The following is a 17,443-nucleotide window of genomic DNA, read 5'->3' on the forward strand; positions in this document are numbered from 1 at the left end:
TCCAAGTCTTTGCCTAAATGTTACCTTTTCATTGAGGCCTTAACTCTGCACTATTTAAACTTGTAACCCTTCCCAACACTACTAGTTTCCCTTTCTCATATTATTTCCATAGCCTTTAATCACCATAGAACATACATATTTTAGTTATTTATCTTTCCTCCTTACCCCCAGACTAGAATCCTGGATAAGCTTTATGAGAATAGTGATTTTTATCTATTTTATTCATCGCTATATCCTCTAGCATCTAGAAGGGTGCTTGACATGTGGTAAGGTGATTCTCAGTGTTAAGAACACATCATAACATTATTTAAAAAACTAATGCAAGGTTGAGACCATGTTCACTCACCAGTACAGACCCCTCTTCTTCGTGGTTCTCTGCCTTCACCGGTCCACACCGACTCTGGCTCACCATGGATGATGGTATTGTTGCTCTCATGGTCGATAATGGCTCTGTCATGTGCAGGGCTGGCTTAGCAGGTGACGATGCTCCCAGGGCCTTTTCCCCCTCTATCGTGGGGTGCCCCTGGTACTAGGGCATGATGGTGGACATAGACCAGAAGGACTCCTATGTGGGTGATGAGGCCCAGAGCAAGGGGGCATCCTGCCCCTGAAGTACCCCATGGAACATAGCATTGTCACCAACTGTGGTGACGTGGGGAAGATCTGGCATCACATCTTTACAATGAGTTGCATGTGCCCACCAAGGAGCACCCCATCCTGCTCACTGTTGGCCCCTGAACCCCAAGGCCAGACCTAGATGATTTTGAGACCTTCAACACCCCAGCCATGTATGAGGGGGACCCCCCAAGATGGAATTTGTTTATAAAAAATTGTGTATTTATTTTTTTAAGGTTTTATTCATTTAGTTTTAGAGAGAGGGGAAGAGGGGGAGAGAATCATTGATGTGTGAGAGAGACATCAATTGGTTGCCTCTTGCATGCTCCCAACTGGGACCCAGCCCACAACCCAGTCATGTTCCCTGACTGGGAATCGAACCCATGACCCTTAGGTTCACAGCACTCAGTCCACTGAGCCACACCAGCCAGGGCTGTATTTATTTTTACATACTTAAACTTCAACCTTCCAAGTATTCTCCATTTGATGCAATACACCCTTTGAGATTTTTCCACTGCTCAGAACAGTTCTTGAACTCTTTGGTTTTGATGCTTTTTAGTGCTTCTGCCGTTTTTTGTTTCACCTCTTCTGCATTAGCAGAATGTTTTTCCCTTTGAAGACTTTTTTCATTCCAGGAAGCAAAAAGTCACTCTGGGTGAGATTGGGTGAGTGGTGGGGGGCATGGGGTCATGCTGGTTTTGGTCAGAAACTATTGAACACGCATTGTGGTGTGGGCAGGTGTGCTCGTAAATTGTCCATCGTGTAATGGGCGAATGCACTGAGTCTTCAAAAAAAATTCACTGAAACCGAGCAGCCTCTCATAAAACCACCAGCTGGTACACTGACTGATACAGATGGGTTCCTAGAACATTCACATAGTGGGGGAAGCCTGTACCACAAGGGGCCTGCTCTCCAGAAGATAATTCCTGTTTCGGGGGGGTCCCGCCTCATATGAGACCATCTGGCTATGTTGTCTTTGTAAGTCTCTGGTGGTACCAGTGGCATTGTGTTGGACTCTGGTGATGGGGTGACCTACACTGTGCCCATCTATGAGGGCTGTGCCCTCCCCCATACCGTCCTGTGTTGACATGGATGGCTGGGACCTGAAGGACTACCTCTTGAAGATATGCAGCGTGGCTACAGCTTCACTACCACTGAGTGGGAAATTGTGCATGGCATCAAGGAGAGGCTGTGCTATGTCACTCTGGACGTCGAGCAGGAGATGGCCACTGTAGCTACAAGCTACCCAACAGTCAGGTCATCACCATTGGCAGTGATCAATTCTGCTGCTGCCAGGTCCTCTTCCAGCCTTGCTTCCTGGGCATGGAATCCTGTGGCATCCGTGAAACTACCTCAACTCCGTCATGAAGTGTGATGTTGACATCTGTAAGGACCTATATGCCAATATGGTGCTGTGTGGTGGGACCACCTTGTACCCAGGCATTGCCAACAGGATGCAGAAGGAGATCACTGCCCTTGCTTCTAGCATGATGAAGGTTAAGATCATTGCACTCCCTGGGTACTTTTACTCTGTGTGGAATGGTAGCTCCATCCTGGCCTCACTGTTCACCTTCCAGCAATGAGCAGGTGTACAATGAGTCTGGCCCCTCCATTGTCCACCACAAATGCTTCTAGGGACTGTTACTTAGTTGGTTACACCCTTTCTTGACAGAACCTAACTTGCACAGAAAATGAGATGTGATTGACATGGCTTTATTTGTTTTTGATTTAGTTATTTTTTTGGCGCTTGTCTCAGGTTTTAAAAACTGGAACAATGAAGGTGACAGCAGTCTGTTGGAGTGAGCATCCCCAAAGTTCTACAGTGTGGCCAAGAACTTTGATTATACATTGTTCTTTTTTTTAATAGTCATTCCAAGTATCATGAGATGCATTGTTACAGGAAGTCCCTTGCCTGCCCCAAAGCTGCCCACCTCTCCCTAAGAAGGGCTAGTTCTTGCCCAAGTCCACATAGGGGAGGGTGATATCAATGCTTTTTTGTGACTTACATAATCCAAAATTTTAAATAATCACTTGTGATTATTTACTTGTAATACTTGTTCTTTTTTGTATTTTTATTTTGAATGGTCTGCCATCATGGTCTCCCCTTTTGTCCCCAACTTGAGTTATATGAAGGCTTTTGGTCCCCCTGGGAGTGGGTTGAGGTGTGGAGGCAGCCAGGGCTTTACCTGTACACTGACCTGAGACCAGTTCAATAAAGTGCATACCTTAAAGAAAAAAAAATAATGCAACAATACCTCATGTTCTTTCTTTACAACCTGGGCCTGGCAGAATGGCTCCTGCAAAGAACGGTGGTAAGAACAAGAAGGGTTTTTCTGCCATCAATAAGTTAGTGACCAGAAAATGCACATTATCATTCACAAGTGTATCCATGGAATGGGCTTCAAGAAGTGCACCTTTTGGGCACCCAAAGAGATGCAAAAATTGGCCGTGAAGGAGATGGGAATTTCAGATGTGTGCATTGATACCAGGCTTAACAAAGCTGTCTGGGCCAAAGGAATAAGGAACATCCATACCATATCTGTGCACATTTGTTCAGAAAACATAATGAAGATTATGAGTCACCAAACAAGCTCTATACATTGATTACCTACCTGTCTGTCTGTCACCACTTTCAAGAATCTAGAGACAGCTTTGGCTGGTGTGGCTTAGTTGGTTGGAGTGTTGTCCGGTAACCAGAAGGTTGCAGGTTAGATTCTAGTCAGGACACATACCTAGGTTGCAGGTTCTGTTGTCCAGGTATGGTTCAAGCGTGTATGGAGGGCAACCAATTGATGTTTCTCTCTCTCCTTTCCTTTCTCTCTAAAAGCAGGGTTTAAAAGAAAAATCTAGAGATAGTCAATGTGGATGAGAATGTAAAACCAAACACACACAAGTGCAGTCTTAGAACATAAATAGAAATATATCTAGAATGTTAGTTTTTAATTTGGGGGGCCTCAGAACAGCTTTAAAAATTTTATGAAAGCTATATGGATTGCCTCAATTATAAAAAAATAATTAATAGACCTGAATTGAACTTACTTAACTGCTAGTGCTGGTGAACATTTTGAGTGGTTTAAAAAAAATAATTCACTTTTTTCTTTTATAAATTTCCTGATATTCCCATTTATCAAGTTATGTTTTTATGGGGATGTGTAATTAATATATGTATACATGTATTTTATTTATTTCCCATGTTGTCTTAGTTTAGAGATCTTTAAAATTTTTATGCAGCCCTGGCTGGTGTGGCTCAGTGGACCAAAGGGTTGCCAGTTCGATTCCCAGTCAGGGCACATGCTTGGGTTGTGGGCCAGGTCCCCAGTAGGGGGTGTGTGAAAATCAACCACACACTGATGTTTCTCTCCCTCTCTTTCTCGTTTCCTTTCCCTCTGCCTATAAATAAATACAATCTTAAAAAAAATAAAATTTTTATGCAGGTGCCCTGGCTGGTGTGGCTCGGGTTGGGTGTTGTCCTGCAAGCCAAAAAGTCAAGGGTTCGATTTCTGGTCAGGGCACATGCCTGGGTTGTGGGTTCGGTCCCCAGTTGGGGGTTGGGGATTGTATTGGGTTGGTCAAAAGGTCTGTTAAGCATGGCTCTAGTCATGGTTAGTTGTCTTTAACTTCATTTGAAACAATTTTGTTAGATTGTATGGGACAGTTGTCATATCAGCGTGCATTTATTATAAACTTATCAAAACTGGTGAATTTTTATGCAGTCAATTTTAATATTGAAGATAGAAGAAGATATACAACATTTTCAGCGTATTATACTTTATTTCAAGAAAGGTAAAAATGCATCTGAAATGCAAAAGAAAGATTTGTGCAGTGTATGGAGAAGGTGCTGTGACTGATCGAATGTGTCAGAGTGGTTTGTGAAATTTTTTGGTACTATTGACATTTTGGCCAAATACTTTCTTGCTCTGGGGCTGTCTTATGCATTGAAAGATGTTTAGCAGCACCCTTGGCCTCTACCCACTAGAAGCCAATAGTGGGAGATTGCCAACATACTCAAAATATCCAAATCAATAAAGTTATTGGTGAAAATGAAAAATGTGTCTTTTATTTTATGGAAAAAACTTCACAGACTTTTTGGCCAACCCAATACAAGTGGCAGCTGGTCGATGGTTTCTTACATAGTGTTTCTCTCCCTCCTTTTCTGCCTCCCTTACTGTCTCTCTCTTCACTACCCCCCAGAAATTGTACAGTCAAGCATGTGTTTTCATTGTGATTTCTTTATTTCTAAGGTTAGAAAATGGTCCCATCTTCCTCTTCTCCTTCTTGCCCAAATATTTGAAAAATACTCACTTTTGTTCTAGCTGCTTCTTAAAAGAATGAAAAGGTGTGTAGAGACCATAGAGTTTAGGAAATCATAGGCACAGGGTTGGTAACAGCACAGGAGTGTTCAGGGAGAGTATGTAGCTGAAGAGAGAAAAGGAGAAAGAACTGCAGAGGACCACCATGTGGGTAATTTGCAAAAGATGAGAATTAGGTAAAGGAGACTAAGAAGAAAGTCAGTAGTAGGAGAATAAGGAGAGAGGGACATAGCAGAGCCTAAGGGTGAAACAAGTTTTAGGAAGGGTAGAGTGGTTAATGGTGTCAAATACCTTAGGATAATGAATGTAAACTTAAGGATAAGAACTGAAGGGTGATTATTGGATTTGACCACTAGGGATTTCATTGGTGATGTTTAATAATAAGGAACATTTTAGTGGAGAGTTGAAAGTACAGTATAAGTGCCTAGAGTTGTAGTCTTGAAGAGTTCAGCATGGAAAGGATGGGAAAAAAAAATGGGTCATAGCTTGGTGGACAGGTGACAGAGTTGAGGGCAAAAAAATTTTTTTTAAGTAAGGGAAGAGTCGAACAGACTAACAGAATGAGGAGATGTAGTTAGGGGTTAGGGAGGTATTGTGGGTTGTAAAAGGAGTTAATTGAAGGTTCTGTGGGAGGTTAAGGGTTCGAGGCTTAACAGTCTGGGTGGGTATTAATTTTAGAAAGGAGGAGATACCTTTTCCTTTAAGAATGGTTGAGGACATAGGACTAGGAGAAATAAGAGAAAATTTGGAGGTGATTGTGCTTGATGGACACTTTTTAGCTATATGATTTATAATCAGTGAATAATTTAGGCTTTAGTTTTTTCGCTGTATTAATGCTGCCCTGACTGGTGTGGCTTGGTTGGTTGGTTGGGCGTCATTCTGCAAAAGGAAGGGTCTCCCTAGGTTGTGGGGTTCGGTCTGTGGTTGGGGTGTGTGCAAGAGGCAACTGATCAATGTTTCTTTCTCACATTGATGTTTCTCTCCCTCTCTTCTCTAAAAACTTAAAAAAAAAAAAAGAAGAATGCTTACCTTGCTTGTTTCACAGACTTGATGTGAGTTAAAAATGATGTTTCATAACATAAAGTATATATTAAAATGCTTTAGAAACTTAAAATACTATACATACCTATAGACTATTGTTCGTAGCCAATGTTTGAGAAAGCCATTTGCTCTGTATAGAGTATGTAAAGCTTACGAAGTCAAAATACTGCAAACAGCAAGAAGCTGCACAGGCGTTTGGTATGTTAAGACCGTAATGTTTTGTAGTCTTAGATCTCTGAGTCTATATCTTGTTTCTAGAAAGGTTTTTTTTTTTTTTTTAACTACTCAGGAGTGTCTTAATAAGTACTGCTGCTGACATTAGCACCTGAAATTATTTAAAACGTTGATGGTGGGAATAATAAAGGGAAAATGTGTGGGAAGAAATCTGCCTAGTAACAAAGTGAATTTTCAGTGGTTTAAATTTGGCACAAGATGGCAGGTATTCTATATTCTCATCTATGTCTTCTGCTAGTCACTTCTCATAACTTTAGAAAAACTAAATTTTATTTATGAACTCTTAAATACCTTTTTTGGTACCTCAGACTGATTTATGCTTAGCTCTTTTCCACTTTATATGTGTCCTTATAACATGTAGGTATGGTTTTTATCACACCTACATTCAGGGAGTCTATCACATGGTATTTCGTTTAAAAGAATAGGTTTGCATTGTGCTTTTCTTTTTTCTTTATTGTTCAAATTTTTTTAATCGTTGTTCAGTGCTTTTCTTGTACTATAGATTCCTTTAGCATTTCCATTACTTTGCCCTTGTTATAAGTCCTGGGTTTCTGTTTATGATTTTCGGGTGCTAAGGATGTCTGGAGAAAATCATGTAATTGACCTGATTGTTCCAGTACTGATACTTGGTTAGTCTAATTGGGCTCTTGTTGTAGTTATCCATTTCATGGGTAAGTGTTACCTAACATTTCATGGGATAGTGACTCTTACTTGTTCTCCAGACAGAGAAATGCATATTTTTGTTTCATTTTGTACTTTTTTCATTTATTCAAATACAGAATGGGGCAAAAGTAGGTTTACAGTTGTGAGAACACAAAACATACAGTTTATTCTTGTATTACTTATTAATTATTGTGTTATTTTCTGTATGAACAACTGTAAATCTACTTTGCCTCCACCCCTGGAATATCTGAGTGTCACCTGTGTGCTAGCCAATATGCTAATGAGTAGAAAATTTTCAGAGGGAGACAGCAACTGTCAAATATAGTAACAGTGTCAAATATAGTGTACTTTGGTATGGAAAAATAAAGACAGGCAAAATGTTAATTTGATTTGGTGATTAAAAGTCATGGCGGCCCTGGCTGGTGTGCTCAGTGGATTGAGTGCCAGCCTACAAATGGAAAGGTCGCAGGTTTGATTCCCAGTTAGGGACATGCCTGCATTGTGGGCCAGTGTTTCTCTCCCTCTCTTTTTCCCTCCCTTCCCCTCTCTCTAAAAATAAATAAATAAAATCTTTAAAAAAAGTCATGGTGGACCTGGCCAGTGTGGCTCAATGGTTGGGGTGTCATCCTGTAACTGAAGAGTTGTGGGTTCGATTTCTGGAAGGGAACATACCTGGGTTGTGCATTTGCTCTCTGGTCTGGGCGTGTGAGGTCCCCACGTCAGTCCGTGTGGAAGACAGTCTCTCTTGCATCCATGGTTCTCTCTCTCTTGTTCTCCCCCTCTTTCTCTCTCTCTAAAAGCAATGAAAAAAGCCCCAGCTGGTGGGACTCAGTGGATTTAGTGCCAGCCTGCAAACCAAAGGGTCGCTGGTTGTATTCCCGGTCTGGGGCACATGCTTGGGTTGTGGGCTGGGTCCCCAGTAGGGAATGTGTGAGAGGCAACCACACATTGATGTTTCTATCCCTCTCTCCCTCCCTAAACATAAATAAAATCTTAAAAATAAATAAATAAAAGCAATGCAAACATGTCCTTAACATAAGAAAAAGATGAAAGAAGTTATGATGACCTTAAGAGCAGTTTTAGTAGGAGGTTAAGGGTTGAATTTCCCTTATAGCTGGTGAAAGAGTAAATGACAAGTGATAAAGGAGGGAAAGAAGAGGATAGAGAGAGAGCAAAGGGGGATGGAATGAAGGAGTGAGAACAGAAATACAAGAGGAGAGTGAGTAGAAGAGGAAAGAGGGGAAAGAAGAGAGGGAGAGTTGGGGGAAGAAGAAGATAAATATGAAAGAGGGAGAGGGAAGAATAAAAGGTAAATAGGAAGGGGAAAGAAGGAAGGAGTGGAAAAGAGAATAACTGCTTTGAGAAGGTTTGCTGAGAAAGCCAGGAAGGACTTTCTTTTTAAGACAAGACTTGACCTTGTATATGGTCTGAGGGGAAAGGTACTAACAGGAAAGGAGAGATTGAAGATTCAAGATACAGTACGGCTGATAGAGCAAGGTCTTGAGAGAGTTAGGAAGAGGGTGGGAGTCACTGTGTGAGTCAGGGGTACAGGTGGATGGGTTGGTTTTGAACAGGAGGAGGGACACCTCATTTTCTAGGTCTGAAATAAAAATAGATAAGGAGAGGTATGAATATATATAAGGTTTTCTGAAGGGATATGGCAGTAGAGGGAGACCATGCCTGCTAACTTACATATCTCTATATGATCAGAAGCAAGGTTCTTGATTGAGAGTGAAGGTCCTGGGCAGGGGATGACTGTAGGACTGGAGTTGAGAAAATGATTGAAAGAGTTGTTGAGGGGAATAGAAGAGAGGGAATTTATCAAGTTCATTTGAAAGGACTAAGGTTGGAGACTTTATGGTGGTCTCAGTGTATCTAGGTTGGTTTTTCTTTAGAGTAGCTCAGTTCACAGAAACAGTATTGACCTGGAGCTATTGCTTTGTGGTCAGGTTCAGAGGAAGGGGGGCAAATCTGAAGTTGCTGCTAAGAGATTTAGATGTCCAACCATAGGATCTGGGTTGGGGGAACCAGAGGATTTGAGGGACAGAAGGTCTCTGTAAAGTCATAGAATAAGTATGGTCAGAATAAGATTTTTTGAAAAAATTTATTTATTGATTTCAGAAAGAGAAGAAGGGAGGAAGGGAAGGAGAAAGGGAGAGGGAGAGAGAGAAGGAGAGAAAAGTCAATTAGTTCCACTTATTTATGCATTCATTGGTTGTCCTGACCGGGGATTGAACCTGCAACCTAGGCTTTTCGGGATGACACTTGAACTAACTGAGCTGCGTAGCCAGGGCAGAATAAGATTTTTGTGATCTATTGGAGTAATCAAGGGGAAGCAGTTTCAAATGATGACAAGATCCAGAATAAAGAACTGAAGAATAGGTGCCTAAAATAGAATTGAGCTAAAAATCTTTGGAACTATGAATTTTAATGTACAGTAATTGGATGGATCATCTTTCATGGACATTGAAATCTCCAGCATTATAATAGGAGATTTAGTAGAGAAGACTGAAATAGGCTCTCTTAGGTCTTCTGTGAATGAGGAGATACAGCTAAAGGATCAAAAGATGCTAGTGATGAGAAGATATATCTGCAAGGTGTGGCCATAAAGGAGAATGATTATGATTTGCAAGCTGCAGTAGAAAGACAAATGATTGCCAATCACTCCTGGCACTGTGGGGGTATGGATTGCAGTAAAGAGAGAACTGTGAGGAAATCTGTAAGGGGAGAGCCAGGTTTTAAGTCAAGTTAAACAAGTAGAAAGAACATTGTTCAAAAAGATTGAGGAAGCCTGGGGTTTGGTAACAAGAGAATGATTATTCTCTTGGGCATAATGAAAAAGATTTGGGCAGTGACACTATGGAAGAAACCAGAGTTGAGGACATTTAGACAAGGAAGGTAGATCATTGTGGGGATATTATTCCTTTTGTATGCTGAAAGTTATTGATTGGGCTCAATTGTCTGAACTTTGACATTAGTTATTTTGGTACCAAAACTGGTTTGGAATCCCAGATAGTATTGACTTGATCTTAACAGAGGTGGTAAAAGCTTTTTATAAAGTTAAAGGCTATATTCTGGCCAAGAGCTCGATGTCCTCAGCAGAGGTGAAGTCCCCGTTGGTTAAGCGCTCCCACCAGGAGTGTGGTCAAGGGCTGGTTGTGTCCAAGAATACCCATGATGCTTGCAGAAGGACTACAAGCCTATGTTGGGGGGATGTGGTAACGAGGATCATTTTAGAATAGAGTGATTATCAGTTTAAAATTAAATGACTTGAGTATATAAACTAGATGGAAATAGAAATAATTATTGTGTGGGCATATTGGGATGTGGGTTAATTTTTTTGTTTAAAAATAGGGATTTTTGGGGAGTTTCTATATATGTTAAGGGTCTTGGTTGCAAGTGACAGAAAACCCAACCCAAGTTGGCTTAAAAAGAGAATATTTTGTCTTATGTTACTGAAACATCCAGGGGAAACACTGGCTTGAGGCAAGGCTTTTGTAGTTTAGATGATGTCACTGGGACCTAATTGCTTTCTTCTCTGATTTCATGTCTGCTTTCCACCGTGTGCCGATTTGATCTTTAGGTTTCATATAGCAGCAAGGTTGCTGAAATAGCTATAATTGCTGTACTTCCAGTGTAAGTGGAGGAGAAAGAACTCTTCATGCAACAACTCAAACAAAACCAGCTGAGTCTGGTTGTCATTGACCAGAAGAACCACGTGTTTGTCTTTGATCCAGTTATAGCCAGGGGAATGTAATGCACTGATTGACTTATGTCTAGGTCACTAGTAGATATGGATTAGGATCAGTATCTCTCCCACTGCTTTAGACCTCTTTATTAACAGAGGAATAGTCCTGTGTCTCTGAATTTTCCTCTGTGTTTAGATTGCTTCTGTCTAAGAACAATCTGGATATTTGATATTTTGTTCATTTAGTATTTGCACAGCAAATGCAGTGAGTACTGAGCTTTGTGAAAGGCACAGTTCCAGGTACTTCTGGCAATCCTAAATTGAATAAATGCACTCTGCTTTCAAGGAGGTGACTGCCTAGAAGGGTTATTAGTATATGTTATGCTTCTTTCTGTCATAGGTAAAAAGGAGATGTTTGGATTTCTTTAAGAATTGGATGCTCATTGTGTAGGTCCACATGGTAAAAAAGCAAGCTTGAAATCCCATATTAATTCAGGATGAACAGGTATGGATCCAGGCCTCAGAAAGACTGGGAACTGGAAGGATCCACTGAAGCTATAGAGACTGTTTTCTTAGATTCTTTTTAACATGAGCATTTGTCATTCGTCCCCTACATTGGGGTTTCTTAATGTCTTTTTTCGTCACTGGCTATACCATTCCTGTCTTACCCAGCCTTTGACTCCATCCTCTTCTTTGTATATGCTTCCTCTTACATCATGGTTTCATCTCATGTATGGTTTGTGCTATCTTGTGACCTGTTCTCTGGCAATGTTTTAGTTTCTGTTCTTGCTTTCCCACTTCCCATCCAGTTGCGAGAGTAAGAGAGTGCATTTGTATATCTAAGAATCTGTCATTCTTGTTGGGCTAAGCTTTTAAACAATTTTTTTAAACGTTTTGTTTATTTTGAGAGAGAGGGGAAGGGAGGGAGAAAGAAAGGAAGAGAAACATCAGTGTTAATACACCTACCAGTTGCCTCTCACTTGCCCCCAAATGGTGAAGAGGGGACCTGGCCTGCAACCCAGGCATGTACCCTGACCTGGTTTCAAACTAAAGACATTTAGATTTGCAGGTTGATGCCCAACCCAGTGAGCCACACCAGTCAAGGCTGGGCTAAGCTCTTCACCAAGCTTTTTCCTCATAGGCTGATGGCTAGTTTGTAGGACTGGTGAACTTTTGGTCAGGTGCATCCCCATAGCTAATTAGCTAAACTCAAGGGCCAGGGCTATTTGATACTTACGTGGAGATTAGGAAATAATAAAAAGTAAGAGATCATCATCACAATGCTTTTTAAAATTCAAGGCACTGTTAGTATAACTTTAACCTCGAGGAGAATTGTGAGTGTGTTGACTAATCTGTCCAGTGTAGTGAGAACTGGATTGCTATATGCACCGTAAGAGAACTACAGAATCTTTTGGCATTTAGAAAAGGCCAATGTTTACCCAGCAAGGACATCAAGACAGGATCCTGATAACACTAGACTTTTAAGAATGAGGAGCATTTCAATAGAGGAGATTAGGGAGAATTATGTTGATGAATTTATGGAATACAAAGGCAGGGAGAAGATGCTAAAGTAGTGGCAATTGTAAATGCAAAAGGTCCAGATACAAAAATTGGGGAGCATATTTAGTCTAACCTACAACAGTAGTGAGAAAGAAAGCTGCATCCAGAGTATTGAGGTCTTTTTATGCTAAGCTAGGGAGTTTAGATGCTATTTGGTGTTCATTGTTTAATTGTGTTGAAGTTCTCATTGACTTTAAAATCACTATGAGAATATACAAATGAGTAAAGTTTAGTCCCGAGAAGTGATATATTTTTTTTTGTCATTGAGATAAAATTGGAGATCATTTGAACCTTAATTTTGTGACATCAGGATGCTGTTGTTCAACATTGATTCATAAGACTTTCCCTTGTGATTTAAAAAATGTTTTGAGATGTAATACTTATACCATAAAATTCATGAGTATATTTACAATTGTGCAACAACTATAAATCATTTTTAGAAAATTTCACTCCAGAAAGAAACCTTGTAACTATTAGCAGTCACGCCTCATTTCCCTCCAATCTCCCCAGCCTTAGGCAGCCATCAGTCTACTTTGTTGGTCTATGGATTCGTATAATATGAGGTCTTTTGTGACTGACTTCTTTCACTTATAATATTTTCAAGGTTTATCGATGTTGTAGCATATATCAGTGCTTCATTTCTTCTTATGGCTATGGCTGAATAATATTCCAGTGTATGGATATACCATCTTTGTTTTGTTCTTCTTCAGTTGATATATTTGGGTTGTTTTCCATTTTTGTTTTTTTAATTTTATTTTTTATTGTCATCTAAGGACACTTTTTTTCATTGCTTTTTAGAGAGAGAGGAAGAGAGAGAGAAACATTGATTGGTTGCCTCCTGTAGGTGTCTGGATTTTGGATTGAGGATTGGGGATTGGGGATTGGAGATTGAGGCTTGAACTGGCAACATAGGTATGTGCCCTGACCAGGAATCAAATCTGCAACCTTTTGATTACAGGATGACACTCCAAACAGCCGAGCCACAGCGGCTGGGGCTTGTATTCCCTTTTTGGTTAGTATGAATAATGCTGGTATGAGTGTACATGTATTTTTTTGGTGAACATATGTTTTCATTTTTGACACTAACTTTAGTTGAGTTCTGATAATCCACTACCATCGGACCAGCCCATATGTTTTCATTTTTGAGGAGTATACCTAGTAGTGGCATTACTGGGTCATATAGTAACTCCGTTTAACTTTATGAGGAATGGACAAAGTGTTTTTTCAAAGCACCTGGTACCATTGTTTATTTCTACCAACAGAGTATGAGTTTCAGTTTTTCCATATTCCTGCCAACACTTGTTATTTGTCTTTTTGATTATAGCCCTCTTAGTATGAGTGAAATGGCATCTCATTGTGGGTTTGATTTGCCTTTACCAAATCATTGACTTTGAGCATCTTTCCATGTGCTTTTATTGGCTTTTTGGGTATCTTCTTTGGTGAAATGTCTGTTCAAGTCCTTTGCTCATTTTTGAATTGAATTCTTTGTTTTTTTTTTGTTGAGCTGTAAGAGTTCTTTTTATTTATATATATATATATATATATATATATATATATAAAGAATATCTAGAATATATACACACACATGTACATATACATAATATACATTATATATATATATAGTTCACTGTCATATATGTGATTTGCAAATATTTCTCCCATTCTGTCGGTTGTCTTTTTCTATATTGATAGGGTCTGTTGGTATACAAAATTTTTTAATTTTGGAGTCCTGTTTATCTGTTTTTCTTTTGTTGCTTGCATTGACAAAATTGAAAATTGTAATGATTTCCTGAATGTTTTCTTAAAAAGTATTATAATTTTAGTGCTTACATTTAGGCTATTGATCAAAATTTTGAGTTAATTTTTGTGTATGATGTAAGATAAGGGTCCATCTTATTCTTTTGCTTGTGTATATCTTGTTGTCCCAGTGGCATTTATTGATTTTTTTAATAAAGTATTGCCTCATACTTTGCATAGTAGGACATATTTCCATATTTTATAAACTGGCCTAAACTTCCATTCGAAACATTATCATACAAAGTGAATATAAAAAGTATTATTATTACTGGAATATAAGAGTTGGAAGGTACCACAAAGATTTTCTTCAGTCTCACTCATTTTATTAATGTGGAAACAAAGAGCTAGAGAAGTTAATTGATGTTCAAGATTGTATAGCTGGTCAGTTAAGAGATAATGCTTTGACCCAGGGGTTGGCACAGTTTTTCTGTAGAGGGCAAGATAGTAAATATTTTAGGTTTTGTGAGCCAAGAGGCAAAATGTTATGTAGGTATAGTAAGTCCTCGCTTAACGTCACCAATAGGTTCTGAGACTTTAAGCAAACTGACAGTTTTACTATAGGCTAATGAACATAAATAAGAGTAAGTTTTTATGGCATCTCATCAGTATTATAGTGAAATGATGGTGAAAGAAGCCATGTTATTCAAGGCCCTGCTGTACTCAGAAGTGGAATTGTTGGATCATATGGTTATTCTATTTTTAATTTTTTGAGGACATCCATACTGTTTCCATAGTGGCTGTACCAATTTATTTATTTTTTAAAAAAGATTTTATTTAAAGAGAGGGGAAGGGAGGGAGAAAGAGAGGGAGAGAAACATCAATGTGCAAGAGAGACATCAATTGACTGCCTCTCACATGCCCCCAACTGGGGACCTGGCTGGCAGCCCAGGTATGTGCCCTGACTGGGAATCGAACCCTCAACCTTTTGGTTTGCAGGCCGGCACTCAATCCACTGAGCCACACCAGCCAACTGTACAGTTTATAATTTCACCAACAGTGCACAAAGATTCTCTTTCCTTCACATCATCACCAGCATTTCTCTCTCTTATTTCTGGGAATGGACATATTTCGTATGGTTTTAACTCTTTTCAAAAATTTTATTTATTTCTTTTTAGAGAATGGAGAAGGGAAGGTGAGAAACATCGATGTGTGGTTGCCTCTTTCATGCCCACAGCTGGGGACTTGCTCACAACTCAGGCACGTGCCCTGACTGGGAATCCAACCAGCAACCCTTCGGTTCTCAGGCTGGCACTCAATCCACTGAGCCACACCAGCCAGGGTGGTTTTAACTCTTGACAGCAAAGAAAGTGTTTTCATCCTGACATCCTGATGTTAATTGTGATTCAGACTGTGTTAGTATGCACTGAAATGGTTTTGGTGCAGTATAAATTGTATGTGTAATCACTGTTTTGCCTTTTGGTTTTAGATTAAATTCTTGAGAGACATTATCAAGTCTGTAGGAAATCCTAATTTCCAAAGATTTCATTGTTCAATAAGTAGTTAGGGTGGTTCTTCTCATCTGGAAAAATTTCAGCTTGATAAAATTGCAGGAAACTTTATCACTGCTAAGGCTGCTAACTCTTAGTGATAGGGAAAATCAGGATGTTCATCTTTTATTTTTTTTTTAAGATTTTATTTATTTACTTTTAGTGGGGGAGGGAAGGAGAAAGAGAGGGAGAGAAACATTGATGTATGAGGGAAACGTGTATCAGCTGCCTGTCACACACACTCAACTGGGGACCTGGCCCGCAACCCAGGCATGTGCCTCCACTGGGAATTGAACCAGTGATCTCTCGTTTCACAGGCTGGCACTCAATCCACTGAGCAACATCAGCCACGGCTAAAAAGATTTTATTTATTTTTAGAGAGAGGGGAAGGGAGAGAGAAAGAGAGGGAGAGAAACATTGATGTGAGAGAGAAACATCTATGGGTAGCTTCTCGCATGGGCCCCCTACCCTGTGACCCACCCGCAAAGCAGGTATATACCCTGACTGTGTATTGAACCTGCAACCTTTCACTTTGCAGGATGACGCCCTACCAGCTGACTTACAGTGGTCAGGGCGGTACTGTGATTATTTTAAAATGATAAATATAAAATAGTTTTTCTTTACTTTTTTTTTTTTTTTTTGCTATTGTTACCATTGTCTTCTACGCTTTCATTTATTCTGCCAAAAGGCATATAATTTTAAATAAATTTATTTTCTCTACACACATTTCTTTAGCTGCTACAGTCAAATGTGATTTAATTAACTTACCATTGATAAAGGCTTTCTTTTTGTGGCTAACAAATGAGCAATTTAGAAGCTTACTGTGGTTGCATTCTCTTTATTTTTGTGAAGAAATTCAGCTGTGATGAAATCTACTTAGATTTTCTAATTTTTCTGACTGTTTTCCTGTGAATTGGAAATTTTGTGAAAAGTGCTTAGTCTGGTTGATGTGATGAGTGCTTAGTTTGTTGATGTATATTCTTTCAGCACAGCTGTAGTGTCATTGCATAATAAACATAATGGTTTGCCATCTAGTTTGATAACAAGGTTGTCTACCCCTCAATTGTATCTTAAAAGTATGACATTTAAAGTCACTTATCATCTTCTCTTGTTTTGACTTGAAGGGTATACACTGGCAATAAAAAATAAAATATATGGTGATAAGTGTCATCCTCGAAAAGCTGTCAAGTTATAACTGTATCACTGTATTTTGGAGTCCTCTGAGCAGCAATGCAAAACTGTTAAGAGTGTCTCTTACAGTCTCTTGTAAATACTGAATTCTGCCATTGTAAAAGCAGCATTAGACATTATGTAAATAAATAAGTGTGGCAGTGTTTTAATGAAGCTTTATTTATGGACACAAAATTGAATTGTATGACACTTTTACATCATGAGATATTCCTCTTTTTTTTTCTTTTTAACCATTTTAAAATATAAAAACCATTCTTGGCTTATGGGGTGTACAAAAACAGGCAGAGGGCCTTAGTTGGGCTGTATGCTGTAATAGTTTGCCAACTTCTCCCTTAGTCCAAAAGAATAAGTCTGCTGGGAGGAAAATCGTGCTTGATGGCAGCTGCTCTGTGAGGGAAATCATTTTGGATGACATTTTGACAACCTTTAAATCATATTAGTTAAACTGTTTTTGTGAGGTTTGATATCATCTTAGAAGAAAAAAAAAGTTTAAAAAAAGAACAAGACAGAGATTGAGAGTTTATGTAGTTTGGTTTTTACTTATTTATTTAAGGAAAGACTTGTATAATTTTGTGGGTTTTTTTTTTTTTTTTTTTGTGTGTGTGTGTGTGTGTGTGTAATGCCTGAAGGGCTGTTAGACTTTTAAGTTTCTAATCTTAGGTATTTTATGTGAAAAAATCTATGTGAATATGAACTTCCTGTCCCCATAAGAAAAGTACCGTATGTTTATTAAGATTTTTAACCTAGTAAGTAGTAAATCTAGAATAATTAAAAAAGAAATGGAATATACTGCTCTACTTTGCTTTGAAATTTTAATCTTGGCCGATTTCCATAGGTTAGGAAATACCAGAAAGTTT

General features: G+C 39.1%; 1 protein-coding gene and 1 pseudogene across 3 annotated transcripts in view; both read left to right on the plus strand.

Moving 5' to 3' along the window:
- MGA (MAX dimerization protein MGA) overlaps window positions 1-17,443 on the plus strand; it is a 157,714-nt gene that overhangs the window by 32,367 nt on the left and 107,904 nt on the right. The gene's annotated exons all lie outside the window — the stretch shown is intronic.
- On the plus strand, window positions 411-2,293 carry LOC112311644 (actin, cytoplasmic 1-like; annotated as a pseudogene).

The sequence above is a fragment of the Desmodus rotundus genome, chromosome 7 (genome assembly GCF_022682495.2).
Source record: "Desmodus rotundus isolate HL8 chromosome 7, HLdesRot8A.1, whole genome shotgun sequence".
NCBI lineage: Eukaryota > Metazoa > Chordata > Mammalia > Chiroptera > Phyllostomidae > Desmodus > Desmodus rotundus.